General features: G+C 36.9%; 1 protein-coding gene across 5 annotated transcripts in view; it reads right to left on the bottom strand.

Annotated features, from left to right (window-relative positions):
* The window catches only part of spop (speckle type BTB/POZ protein), a 91,103-nt gene that overhangs the window by 63,493 nt on the left and 12,730 nt on the right, over positions 1–14,880 (bottom strand). Inside the window, exon 1 of one of the 5 annotated variants that reach the window (XM_016515758.1) lies at positions 12,690–12,700. The exons of 3 other annotated variants lie outside the window; for them this stretch is intronic. The gene's annotated coding sequence lies outside the window, so the exon portion shown is untranslated. Of the gene's footprint in view, positions 1–8,103; positions 8,155–12,689; positions 12,701–14,880 lie in introns of those variants that run through there. One more of the 5 variants, XM_016515761.1, reaches the window with a different exon arrangement.

The raw sequence follows: 14,880 nt of genomic DNA, 5'->3' as shown, positions 1-14,880 counted from the left end.
CATCTCGTGCTCCACTGATGACGCTCCCTGACGCACTCCTAACATTCAAATGCAAATGTTTATTTTAAATTCGACTAATATTCATTCTTTACTCACAATCTCTTCATCACAGGCAGGTACAGCTCTCAATTCAGCATGTATTCGTGTTTGTGTGTGCTGTCTGCGTCACTCATAGTACGTGCCTATATCGTGCGCTATATCGAACATTTTTTCTATCGATATCGAAGAAGGTGTACTGTCAATAAATATTGATACCGTTTTATCGCCCAGGCCTACGTTCTCTGTTTTTTATTTATTTGGTTCCACAGTGTTTGCTGATTTTCAGTTTTATATACCTATTTAAACTTTGTGTAGCCCAAGTAATTTGTTATTTTATTAGGCATATATGGTGTATTTTATTCGTTTTGTTAATAAAAGTTCTGAGTTTGACGTTGTTGTTGCTTGAATTGAATCAACGCCGAATTGCCGCTAATTTGAAAGTGCAAGTAAAACGCACACTGCGCTTTTTCAAGCTATTTGAAAGCCAAGAAATCTGGGAAAACTCAAACGAACAATTGCTTGACACCGAATTGCGGCAATTCAATTGCTGCTAATTTGAAAGTGAAAGTAAAATGCGCACGGCATTTGAAAGCGAAGAAAATAGGGAAAACTCTAACGAACTAACACCCGACAGAACCAACAGAATGTTCACTTTTCCATTTAAATAAATGTGAATGGGAAAAGATGCTGTAGAGCTAAAAAATGCACTATAAAGTGTGCTTGCGTGCTATAATCTAAGTCTTCTGAAGACTGTTCTCATTGTATGCTTCATGAACTAAATATAGTCATATGGGTCTAGAGCGACATGAAGGTGAGTAGATGGTGACTAAGAATTTAAATTTTTTGGGTGAACCATCCCAACTGTGTATAACTTTCAAATATGATCAACTTAAAACCACATGTCAGTTGCCCTTCCCATAATACAAAAGCAAACACATTCGAGGCATTTCAAACCAGTGCAGCTGTGCTACACTTCACATAATGCTCTCTGACTGAAGAAGAAAGTTATTATGCCATCTAATGAGCTTTAGAAAGCCAATTCCTTGACATGCACAATAATAATTAAAATTGATACTGAGCCTGAGCGTATCTATTCAACACAAAATAATCACAATACTATTGATTTTCACGCCTTTACCGCAAAGAGTCGAAAACAGAAAAAAGTCCCTTCATCTGACAAAGGATAGATGAAGGTTAGACGGGGCTGTACCTCAAAATATAGTGAGCTGCCAACATGCCACTCGGCATTTCTGGGTGTCACAGACTCATCTATGATGTCTATTCCAGTAAGTTTTGAAAGACTTTTGAAAGTTTCGATAAACACAAATCAGAGACAAAAAAAAGTTCCCTGATGTACTTCTCACAAAGAAACAGCACAAAAACAGATCTTCTCAAAGGTGAAGGTGCAAGCACACCAGGGGCGGATCTAGAAAATAATTTTAGGGTGCCATGGGGTCTATGAGGGGTGGCAACACCAAAGCAAGCCCCCATGCATAGTTTTTGGGGATTTATAGTCTGACATACACAGTTGTGTTCACAAATATTGTATTACCATTAAGAAATCATCTATACTGTTTAAATGAAAAATAAAATAACATTTCAATATCCATCATGGAACCAAGTCAATACACAACATAAAAAAAGTCAACAGGTTATAAATGTTTCTGAGCTTGTATCACTAAAGAAGACATGCGGTTCTATTAAAATTACATGGGTAAGCAGATAAACATCAAATTTTCATTTTTGGGTGAACTATCCCTTTAAGCAGTGATAAAGGCATTGCATTATAAATATACTTTATTTTAATGAAAATTATAATAATAAGAACTCAGATAAACCGTATATTGCCGTAGTCGTGTGTTTATTAGTCACGTTGAATTAATGAAAGCTGTTGAATCTTCTGTTTATTCAGCTGCAGCGATAGGCATTTTCTGGGTTTCCCTCTGGCCTTTGGATGGAGATTTACTGCTGATCACAGAACCGTGCTTCACTGAAAGATACGCATGACAATCGCAGCTTCTGTCGAATCGCGATCTCGATTTCATTTCGATTTATCGTGCAGCCCTATTGCCAACTTAGCAATTTTGTTGCTAAATTTTGCTAATTTTCAGACTACCCTACACTGTTAGACTTTGCTGTAATTTAAAAAAAAAACAGTTACTGGGGAAATCAGCAAAGACAGCCTGAAGTGTGGGATGCTGCTTAACTCCCATGATTTTCATGGCTCTCTGTGTTAACCTAGTATACTGGGAATAACTGCTGTTGCACAAGTTGTTACCTTGTTTGTCCAGTGACAGTGAATAAAAAATATACTGTTGTACATGGACTCAGGTCACTTATTTGGAATTTATTCAATTAAAATAGTGTAAAATAAATTACAGTAAAAGTAATGTAATATTATTATACTGTAAAACTAAGTTACAGTAAGGATATAAGGATATAGTACTGTAAAATTAAGTTGCAGTAAGGGTATTTCACTGTAAAATGAAATTGCGGTAAGGCCATCATACTGTAAAATGAAATTGCGGTAAGGGCATTATACTGTAAAATGAACTTGCCATATGCTGCTGTAAAGGGGTAGTTACAGTAACTTACTGGCAATAGTGCTGCCAGTAAGTTACCGCAAAAATACAATAAAGAGTCTAACAGTGTAGCAACTTTTTCTTCCAAAAGCACCTAGCAACAAATTGAGCTGTTTTTTAAAATTTATTTGGCAACTTTTAGCAACTTTTGATAAGTGACTCATACGATAAAAAGGCACAATTTACCATTTAAATTACACAAAAAGAGGAAACCAAAGACGCCTAGCAGTACACACATCACAGGAATTAAGTTAGCTGCTATTTGCAATTGTTTAATTTAACAGTTGCAGTTGAATCTTTTGAAATCACAATAAAAGCGCATACAGAAATCGAGAAGCAGAATTGAAATGTGTAATTTTATAACAAGTAATTTGATTCCTGACCTTATGCATCTGATCTGATTTCCGAAATTGGAATAGCTTTTCGATGCCCAACCCTCCTACTAAATTATTTCATTCTTGCATGCAAAAAGACCTGTATGGTGACTATGGGGCTATGTAAAATATTTTTTTACAACTTACTAGGTTTATCATTTGTAATTTTTTACCGATAATGTCGATAATCGTCTGTTAACTGACTGTTGACATTGACATCACGATACTTACGAGACATCGTTGATTTACGTTAATATCAACATATCGCCCAGCCCTATAGCATACTAACTACAAATACACTGCTTTAAAGTATAATTCTTCAACGCAAAGTTTTATTTTCATAAAAAAACACAAGTAAAAACTCAGTAATAAAATGAGAACAAATAAAAAAAAATTGCAAACAACAGCACAAAATAAAATTTTGAACGTGCTCCTAAATTTTTTAAGTTAGGAGCACAAGTGCTCCAAAAAAGAAAAGTAAGCGTAGAGCCCTGTGCGCTCGCGTTTGGTATAAGCGCGAAACCTGCGGGAATGACTAAAATAATGCGCAATACAAGCACTATTTAACCGGAGCGAATGAGATGTGGGTGAGAGAGAAGGGGTCGTCGGAGAGAAGAGAGCGAGAATGCGCGGCTGACGTTATTGCCTGTGCCGCTGGTAACAAAACGGATCAGCTCGAAATCGGAAAGAAGTGAGACTGACTGGCCGATCACCGATCCGGGCCGATCATGAGGAAAATCGTATGCCACCCAGTGCCACCCCGGTAGATCCGCCCCTGAAGCACACACTTCCTAGTCAAGAAGGCAAAAAACTATTCCCAACATAGAGGCCTATAAGTTCAATAAAAACTAAAAGTAGATCAATACTAAAGCCAATTCAAGTTTGCACATCACGTGCAGCTCAATCAATATTAGGTTCAACAATTAATTAAATAACTATTGCCAAAAGGTGCACAAGTATGAATGTGAGCAGGAGAGATGAGAGTGAGAGAGATGAAGGGAGAGAGTGGAAGAGACAGAAAGAGACAGATGATCAACTCAGCACTGGACAGCAATCTACTGTTGGGAGAGATGGAAAGACAGAGAAATTGTGAGAGAAAAGCTGAAACGAAGTGAAAGAGTGAGCTGAATAAAAATGGAAGAATAAAAAAAGAAAGCGACGGATCACGTGTAGAGAATGTTTTATACACCCCGTCTCTGCATTAAAATTTCTTTGATAACAGCCATAAATTATGAAATGGTTATCAGGAGTGGGTCATTAAAGGTACAGGCCGAGTTCACAATTTTGGGGTGACCTATTCCTTAAAGAGCCATTACAAGAAATCAAATTTAAATGAGAAGGGTGACCTCATTCAAATGCTAATTAAAATGGAACTACAAACCCCAAAGTACTCATTTTGATTCAGACTGACATAATTGTTTTCAAGCTATGGCCGATAACTGACAATTGCAATATTACATTCTAAAAAATCCTGGGTTATTTTTTCAACCCAAATGCTGGGTTGAGCCATATGGGTCTTTTTGTTTTGGGGAGTTTATTTTTTCAGTGTTTAGTTTTTTTTTTTACCCAGCTCCTTGGTCAGACGTAACAAGCCATTGTTTGGGTAGTTTTTGTGTTACCCAGATACTGGGTCAGACGTAACCCAGCGATTAAGTTATTTATCGTGGGGTAGGCTATTTGGATCCTCTTCAGGAGAGAGCAAAGTGCGATCAAATTGATGCATTTCTTCAGTAAAATACAGGTTTGCGTTAGTGTTAGGCGATATGGTCATTTTTCATATCGTCATATCGCCAGCCCGTGAGGTCGCCGATACACGATATTATCGTGCATGGGTGGGTGGGGCAAGAGAGAGACTCTCTGTACTTGTCATAGGCTATTACATAACTATTTGGTGTTTTAAACCATTCGCGCCAGAGTAAAGCCTCTGTTGCGTGGAAGCACCACTAATCTAAATAATATACTTTCAAACATACTGATAAACTAACATGTTAAATATAAAAATATTTAAAACAGATAGCTCATATATATTCGGATACAACAGTCATACAATCGCTATTAGGACCGCGCGTCCTATGACAAGTTTTCCACATCGGCGCACGGAAGTTATCAGTATAAAAGGTCTGCAGTCAACGGTGAAAGTCAAAAGTAGATTTATTTTAAAGACCAACAGTTTAGCATTAAATATTGAACATAAACGAACACGTTAAATATAAAAGTGTTTAAAACAGGTAAGTTCATATATTTGGAGTAAAGTTAAATTAAACGGATACATCAGTCATACAGCGCTCCGGACCGCGCGCCCCATGACGCACCGCCACAGAAACAAGAATGAGATGCGTTCTAACATGTGGCATTAAACTCCGTTAGTGGGGGCTTATTTAAAATATTGCACATATACAGGCCGTTCAGATTACTTGTTAAAGTGCAATGAAATACCTTATATCAGCAGAAGATGTATGTCTGTGTTTGTGGTTGGAGACTCTAATCCTCATTTGCGTGTGTGTGTGTGTGTGTGTGTGTGGTGCTGAAGTGAAATAGCGGGGGAATTTTATAATAATAGCTGAATTATAATAGGCCGCCGAATAATAATAATAATAATAATAATAGTAATTTAATACATTAATAGGAGAATGAGCCTTATATCGTCTTGACTATCGACAAAGACATCTGCTATCGTCGATATCTCTGACTACCATCGATACACAATACTATCGTTTATCGGCACAACCCATTTTGCGTACATCTTATTTTATCTATAAAATCGTTACTGTGCTGTATATCATTAAATTTTATGCAACGCAACATACAGGGGCATGGTGTGAGTCACCTAAACGAGTGTTGCATCAGTCTTTTCGCATGATGGAAAGGCCTGATGCCTTGCATAAAATCAATGATTTTATACAGAAAAAGATACAGAACATAAATGCTTTGTATATTAAAATATGTCCTCAGAGCTGTTTACTGTTTGTTTATGGGCAGGTTATGGAGTCAGTCACAGCACGTTTCGGCTATGATTATGAGTGAAACGTAGGGTGGAGGTCTGAAGTTAGCAGCTCTCCACCAAACGCGATTCCAGTTCGGGCACGAGAACCAGCGCAGTTATGGTGGAAACAGGATTTCACGTGAGTGAAACTTTTAATGTTTGTTAAACGAGTTTAAATATAGGCAATATGTATGGCCTATATATTAAAACAATATATAAAATATGCTAAACTGTAAATATGATATAATTAAAGGAAAATTAAGTTATCACGCAAACCTGTGGTTGTTCATAGTATTTTACAAAAGTTTTAGAGGATTTAAGTTAATTTGCAAATATTTATTTATGTATGAAGTAAAAAATATTGTTTTAAGTTATAAGTAAAAAATATAATTTTATAAAATTATAAAATAGAACATTTTTATAAATTGTAATAATATTTTACAAGTTCATTTGTAGTCTTGGTGGTTCTTTCAAAAACGTTACTTTAAACTGATCCAAAACTTTAGAATTGCAGTGTGTATTCTGTTTGCATGAGAAGAAAAAAAAGTCATTACAATAATAGAGGAGGGACCATGGGATAATGATTAGATGGTTGAAAAACACTTGTTAGTGAATAGAGCTCAGAGAGTTATAACAAATGGATCTGAACGATTAGTTTGGTTTATATAAGACAGAGTCTGAAAGTGCTTACAGGACATTTTGTGCATGAATGCACACCACTCGGACATGCAGTGCTCTTAAAGGGAAAGCACTCTTCAAAATATGACACTTTTAAATCTTTTATCACCGGTGTGGAAATGCTATGACGTTTCGAGAAACAATGAAAAATGTGCTGTTTGTCGAGTATGTTTTGCATGATAATATGATGAATAGATGGTTCATTTTTAACAGCAGATTCAGTGACGTTAGAGCTGATCTGCGCCTCACTGCACGCGTCTGCGGCGCGTTACGGCTCCACGGCCACTAGGGTTGGGTACCGAACTCGGAACTTTTACGGGTACCGACCGAATTGCGTGCCAAATCGGTGCCAAATTTCGGTACCTGAGAACACATCTGGGTGCATACGCTATAGAGAGAGAAAGAGAGACCCTGTGACGTGATGTCACCCCTTTATTTATAAAGCACTTTCAACACCACGACTGGATCCAAAGTGCTGTACAGAGAAAGATAAGAGAAAAACAAAAAATAATTATATAAAAACAAATGAAAAATAATAATAGTAAAATAAAAGAAAAATAAATAAATAATAATAGTAACAACAAATATCATACACAGCTAAAAAACATTGTCAAAAGCTAGAAAAAACAAATGAGTTTTAAGCGAACTCTGAAAAACAACCAAGGTTGGAGAAGTTCTAATAGACAGAGGAAGGGCATTCCAGAGCCTAGGAGCTGCCACAGAGAAAGCACGATCCCCTCTACATTTTAGACGAGATCGCGGAACCATTAGGAGTAGTTGATCATATGAGCGCAGAGATCTGCTGGATTTGTCTAATTGTGTCTTATTTACTATTAAACGTTTTCAAACTAAACTTGCTTACACTACTGTCTTAAATCATATTTCTATCACTGACGAAAAATATGTTGTTTTACATTAAAATAGACAAATTTAATTAGCCTACAACAATTAGTAAATAAACTGCAGAACGTCATGTTTTCTAATACACGCACGCATTGCATTCTGACAGCGCTGCATGAACTCGCGGTGCTATCTGCTCGTTAGCCAGGGTTCAAAGCGCGAGGGAAATCTGCGCTGTAACAGTATACTCAGTTGCTCAGTCACATTTTTATGATTTTTTTTTACAAGGTACGTGACAATGCGATCGATACGTGCGACTTATTCGTAATGAGACTCATTTATAAATCTGCTGTTGTCTTCCTGCTCGTTTCCGCCAAAATAAAAGTTGAGAAAAAGCAATAACTCCATAAACAATCATAAATGTTAGTATTGTAACACAGACCGGAAGTTAACTTCGGGCCAGGCACGTGCGCCCATTGAAACAGTCTATATAAAGCTTGAAGCATCAGAATCGGCATCGGTATCGGCGGATCACCATGACAAGAAATCGGTACTCAGTATCGGCTGCAAAAATCCTGATCGGAGCATCCCTACTTTTAAATCTTACCTGTATGCCCAATTGCCCATCACTTCATAATTACAACTTGAGAAACATCTAAATAGCTTTCCAGAAGGACTTGAAGGCAGCATTAGGCAGCAAGAGGTACAGATGTGTTCTTCAGAGTGAAGCTGTAGTGTGTAAAAACAGATGATAAGAGAGAATAAGTGTCAACATGAAGAGTGCTGCTGTCAGCTAGAGGACAGATAGACACGCTCACACAGGTATACAGAAGATAAATGCTTCCCCTTCACACATTTAACAGAAGACATTCAAGGGCAACAAGTCACGATCAAACGCTCTCTGCCAAGAGTGCTTCACTTTTCTTCCTGTTTCTACCAGTCTTCTCACTAGTCAACCACATTCTTCCTTCCTAATGCTTTTATCTGCACCCTTGATTTGCCTTTCATAACTCTCTATCCTATCTGTGTGGACTGGTGTGAAGGAATACAGTCTGCATTTTACACATACACATTTATTTCTAACAAATGGTGATATTTAAATTTAACTTAATCATTTTATTGTGGGAGGGACTATGAATCATTCAGCTGAACTTTAGCTTGGACTGCAGTTAACTTAATATTGTATTTTTAACACATTTTAATTTTCTCACTAATGATTTTGAAAATAAAATAATTGGCAGACCCCCTGCTGAAGACCCTCACACTATGTGCAGCACTACCTCTCATAAAAACATTCATACACTTGTTTTGGTGGCTTAATGAGAGTAATAGATCACATGTGTGTCGCCACACGGAGGTTTAGAGATGAAAAACTTCTATGGGGCATTGTGGGGTATTTACGATTCATGCTTATTGAGCAGTTTGGATTGTTTGCCAATTGGGAATGTCCAATTCATTTCCACCTGGCCACATAAAAGTGTCTCTGCAAAACCAAAATGAATGTGATATACAGTTTATTTCTGTGATGATCCTATTGCTGGGCAGCCAAATGTTTTTTGTAACACACTTTTGGAGGGCATTTACACATGGGTCTTTTTAACAAGCTCTTTACAGGCCACAGAACTTCAGCAAACCCAAAAAAAATAAAAAGTCAGAATAAAACAACTGTGTAAACAAACACTTCCATCATTATTAGACAAACAATTTTGGTAGAGCTCAAGTATGTCTGATTTCACCAAAATATTTCTATCCTAATAAGTATCAAAAGAAAAAAAGACTTGCTGAATAAGGGTTTCTTTTCAATAATTTATTTTAATAAATTTCAAGGGGAGAAAACATTATTATTATCTATTTCAGAAAATAAAAACATATTCATAGAGGTGTATTAAAATATGAACTGCGTTTTTAATGTATTTTTAAACAAAAACAAAAAATGAGTGTTATGTCATTCGCCCACATACCAGGTATGGATTGTTTACAGACATATTAATGCACAAAGCACCATAAATATACTTTTATGCAATTAATCACATGCTTGATTGTTTCGGGCACTGTTGGCAGAAAAACAAATGTGCACAATGCAAGAAGAGTAGACACAGTAGAATGAGATATTTATTTAGTCAAAATTACCAACCATTAAAAGAAATCTTAATTTGATTTGTTTCATTAACATGTTCAAACAACAATAAAGCATGCTTTCTCAGAAGACTGAGACTGATTAAAAGGATGCATTTTCTGCAGATGACAAGAGTGATGGAAATAGAGAGAAGCACTGAAATGAAAGAAAGAACCAAGACATCACCAGAGATGGATGAAGAAAAAAACTGTCCGGTTGAATGAGTGATAAAGACTTTGACACTAACTTAATTACTTAATTGATTCTGCTCCTAAGAAGAAGGTGACACAAAGTGCTATAAAAGGCATCAGTGTGTATGTGTGCATGGCTGTCAGGAGGTATTCTGAGCAGGTCTATTAAGCATCCAGACATCATATCTGATGAGAATGACATCAGAGCCCTCAGAGACACACATGGCTTTGATCAGAAGCACAGCTCTCTAAACTAGCAGACGTGTTGATGAGACGAGACCCCAGGCCACCCGTTTGGATGGACAGCACAGAGGCAGAGTGAGATGAATGTCCGCTCTGAGTGGTCCCTCTCATTGATGAACAGATGAGACTGAAAGGATGTCCTTTCAGCCACTGACATACACACACAAACATACACTCATCTCCCGTAGGGTGTGATATTCATCTCCATAATGTTTAAAGACCCCATGAAATGACTTGATGAGGGCAGTTTTCATGTTGATGTATTTCCTTTTAAAACAGGATGTTGGGGACTAATATAAACTAAGAACTTCAAATATACAATGATGATTTTCACAGGGTTCTTCAGCAACAGTAAGAAAGCTCAAGCTAGGCCTGATTTTTCAGCTACAGATTGCCGTTTTAGCGGGCCAATCAGTGATATGCAGATAAAAGTTGTGCCTAAGCCTCAGAGAACATGCCTACAACCCTTCGAGACCCATCTGGAGCATTTAGCTCACAAAAATGTGGCTTAACCAGAGCACCTTTAAGGCAAGCCTCCAAGATTAGCCAAAAAAAAATGCTGTTTTATAAGAGAAGTCAGAGACAAAATCTGCACCAGGTAGGATTAAGTTTATAGCACTTAGGCCTGTCACGATAACAACTTTCTGTTGTGCGATATATTACCCCAGAAATAATTGCGATAAACGATATTATTGTCATTTTAAAAAACATTTTATACCACTGAATATTTAATCATAATGCAACAGCATAATAATGCAAGAAGGCCTACACACTTCCAAATGTAATCTAATGAATAACTGATTTGTTAAATCAAATGAAAAATTGTGTTTGATTGGTCCAGACGCTACAGACAACAAACTTCTAAAGAATTTTTAAGAATATTTAGATCATGGAAATTCAGTATCAAAATATTAGATACCTTAAAAAACCTGAATAAATAGTAAATAAACATTTTCTAACAAAAAGTGCAAAGTAGAAAAAAAGAAAAATGCACAAAGAACTTGTATGGAGATTTTTCCATCTACAGATTTTTCCCTGACCTTCTTTTCTCTGTAAATGAAGGGTGCACACTATTGCTGAAAAACACAATCACTACTTAGCAGTCAGATGTCTGTACGCACAAAGGCACAGATCCCTAAACAAGGCCATATCTGCAGATGAAACTTTTTTTGTAGAAGCATTTTTTAAATTTCAACTAGCACCTCATGATAACACCACGTTATGTTCGAGAAGCTGCAAAAGACACAGGCGCAAGTGGAATGTACAAAACATGGTGACATTAATTTTTAAGTAAATATAATGGGCGATATATTGCGTCACCAAAAATTATTGAGGTCATGTACATATATTGTGCGATAAGTCGATATATTGATTATTGCGACAGGCCTAATAGCACTTATTAATTTCTATGGTATCGCAAACAGTGATTGACTATCTTATAACTCAAGGCTACAATGTGATTGGTTATCAAGGCACAGAGGTTGGTATCTCTCCATATCTCTCTCCGTCTCTGGCTTAACTCACCAGTTCGGTTTGATTGGCTGGAAACAGGAAGCACAAGGAATATTATGATATGCATATATCAGCATTATATCATCAATTGACCACATTGCTCTTTACCTATCATAGTGGCCATTACTAAAAACCCGTATCAGTCAAGCACTAGACTAAAATTTATTCCAACAGTCAAAGTTTTGTCTACGCAAGGCCAGACGAGGAGTGACATACAGCTATAGCAGACTAAAACCCACCAGGAATTTGAAGCAAGTGGTGCATTTCCAATCACTTCCACTGGTAAATTTCCACTTCACTTTGGCTGCTATTAAATATCCTAAACCTTGCTTTGATTCAATCAGAAATCATGCTGACGAGCTCTTTAAAACTACACTTCATGACTCCTGAACCATTTGCATCAGCTTCATAAAGTCACTCATTCTTGAAGAGAATACTTTTTATGAGCTTGGTATAAATACCTCACTTCAATTCAAATGGTTTAGACTGCAAGATCCACAAATTATTATAATGAAGCTATTAAGTGCTTCAAAATATGGATCCTGCTGGACTTTCATTCCAAAACACTATGAGAGATGCTGCGCTAAATACACACATGCTCAGAGTTTGTTCATCTCTCACACACGTAAAAACAAACCTAAGTCGGACACACACACACACACACACACACTTCTCTGTTTGGCTGCTGAGTGGCAAAGCTTTGAGATCAAAGGTTTTACAGATGGCTTAACGAGCCGTTAGACGCATAAGAGCGGGAGACAGAGAGGGAGAAAAAAAAGTGAGGAGGAGAGACAGGTATTTAGACAAGTAAAGTCACAGAGAGAAAGAGTGAGAGAAGCTGACATCCAGAGAGGGAGAGAAAGGAGAAAGAGATAGACAGGAGGAGACAGGTGGAGCAGAACAAAGCAAACAAAACGAAAAATATTGAAAATGAGAGTTATCAACTTGCACAATAACACAGTCTGGCTTTCTACTGAACAGCTTTCAGTGTAAAACAGCCTCAACCTAACAGAAATTTACTTACATATAATGTTGAGCAGACAACTGATAAACAACAACACAAGAAGAACAGAAAATAGTGAAGGAGAAAAAAAAAAACAGGAGGACTAGAGACCAATGAACCAATATAACCTTTTTATGAACAATACAGACTTTGCTTTGTCTGATAACCAATTTTTTTAAATTATTATTATTATTATTATTATTTGTGCTTTTTGACGCAACAACTACATGAGCATTATGCTAAAACAATATCATCATGAATGGGTAATTTATTATTTATATTTTAAAAAATATTTTTTTTATTTATATGTTTATTATTATGAATAATAAAATTCTTAGTAAATTAATACTGGTTATATACATATTGATCTAGGGCTGAAACGATTCCGTGAATACCTCGAGTAACTCGAATACAAAAAATCATCGAGGCAAATTATTTGCCTCGAGGCTTCGTTTAGTCCATTTACTGTAACTACACACGGAACACCGTGTTTCCCCACGGACCATTATTACTGACGCACAACCCGATAAACGCTGGACTAGACCATAGACTGTATAAAAACAGGGACCAGACTTTTAAAAAAAAAGCGCTGGACATACTAAACAAGAAGGTAATATTATGAGACTTACGTTTTAGACACTATATTCCCTGTTTTTGCTTTATTTTGCCAACAAAAAAAATTCCAAACACAGTCACAGCGCTGTTTTGCATCTCTGTGCAACATGACGGCAATTTGTTCCTGAATGAATCAACCGTTTAAATGATTTGGTTCAATCGCTAAGTGTGGGAAATTCATCCCATGCAGCTTCTGTGTTTCCTCTGCATTGCAAAGATGAATTTTGATACTGATATCATTTGTTTGGTAACAGCCCAAATGTATTTTATTCTAATTGACTGATTAAATGTAAGAATTTGACTCAAAAGAAATTATTAAAATATTACGTTATTATTATACTTAGTCTGTAAACAGGCATTAACAGAGGCCAGAGATGCTGAAGACGGACACTTAAGGGGCTGTTTACACCTGGTCACTTCATGCGTTTTGTCTGATCGGACAGCTATCCGATCGTGAAAAGGCCAGGTGTAAATGCCCTCCAAAACGCATTCGAGACGGATATAAATCCGATCGCTCAAACCACTTCAGGAGGTGGTCTGGGCCGCGTTCCAGACGAAACTGGACAAGTGTAAATGCATCTGGTTGTTGAAACCACATATGTAAATTTTACTCCTCCCGAAATGTTAAAATAATAAACGTGTGAGAGCGTGTTATAGGCTATATGACATTAGTCAGACTGCGCTAATGCAACACGCATCGCTGCGGACGAGTAGCTGAGTTTCTCTTCAGCAAGCCGACGCGCAAACTGCCGCAAATGAAACTGAAAGTAAGACGCAGACGCTCAACACACAATCATCTTCATTAAAAGTAGTAAGACAAACTTATCTTTCCAGTGCTGATGCCGCGCGCTCTCCTATTGCGGTCTTTGATCTTGAAATGAGCTGATAATTAATAAAATGCAGCGCTTATCTTTTGATTTCGTTGACGTGAACTCTGTTAAATTTAAATATAGCGCGAGAATTGAAGATCGGATTTAAATCCGTTTTGCGACGACACATTTATGTGGCCAAGTGTAAATGGAAACGTTTTAACAAATCAGATAGATATTCGATCAGCGAAAACGCATGAAATGACCAGGTGTAAACAGGCCCAAAGTGGAGAAAATACTGTAGCAGGCAGAACAAGATCACTGTTCACGATGCGCGAAATACAGGACGAAAATCTAAATATTGTATTTTATGAATGTGTTTCTGAGGGGAACGGAACTGACTGTTTTCAGAAATGGCGTTTTCTTTTCATTTTGTCTCCGTATAATGCATTTAAATTAGTGTTAACGCCCAGTGCTGCTGTGTTTACAGTGGTAACCAAGGAAACGCTGTATCACTGTACCATAAGCGCCGCCTGCTGTCAGAGAGTGAATCGTCTCATTCAGCCCACCTGCTGTTTCTGTTTCATACTGATGTTTTTTGTAGCATAATTTCACATAGTGAAAATCAGGTTATTCTGTTTTTGCTTCAGATTTTGAAATGATACAGTCTAATATAAATCAAACATTGCACTTTTTTTTTCAATTCATGATTAAAATACAGTGGTTGCCTCTAATTTCAAATGGCTATGAAAAAATCAAGGTGCAACACAGAGTGAAGAATATGCAAATGTTATTTGATATGTGATATTTCCATTTCTGTACCTGAACATCTACAAACATAAAAATCTAAAACATCATTTCATTTCTATTTTTGTGCTATAGGCCTATATTTAAT

The sequence above is a fragment of the Sinocyclocheilus rhinocerous genome, unplaced genomic scaffold (assembly GCF_001515625.1).
Source record: "Sinocyclocheilus rhinocerous isolate Xijiao unplaced genomic scaffold, SAMN03320098_v1.1 scaffold1709, whole genome shotgun sequence".
Classification (NCBI taxonomy): Eukaryota; Metazoa; Chordata; class Actinopteri; order Cypriniformes; family Cyprinidae; genus Sinocyclocheilus; species Sinocyclocheilus rhinocerous.
The sequence above is the reverse complement of the archived record's forward strand: the minus strand, read 5'-3'. Positions and strand labels throughout refer to the sequence as shown.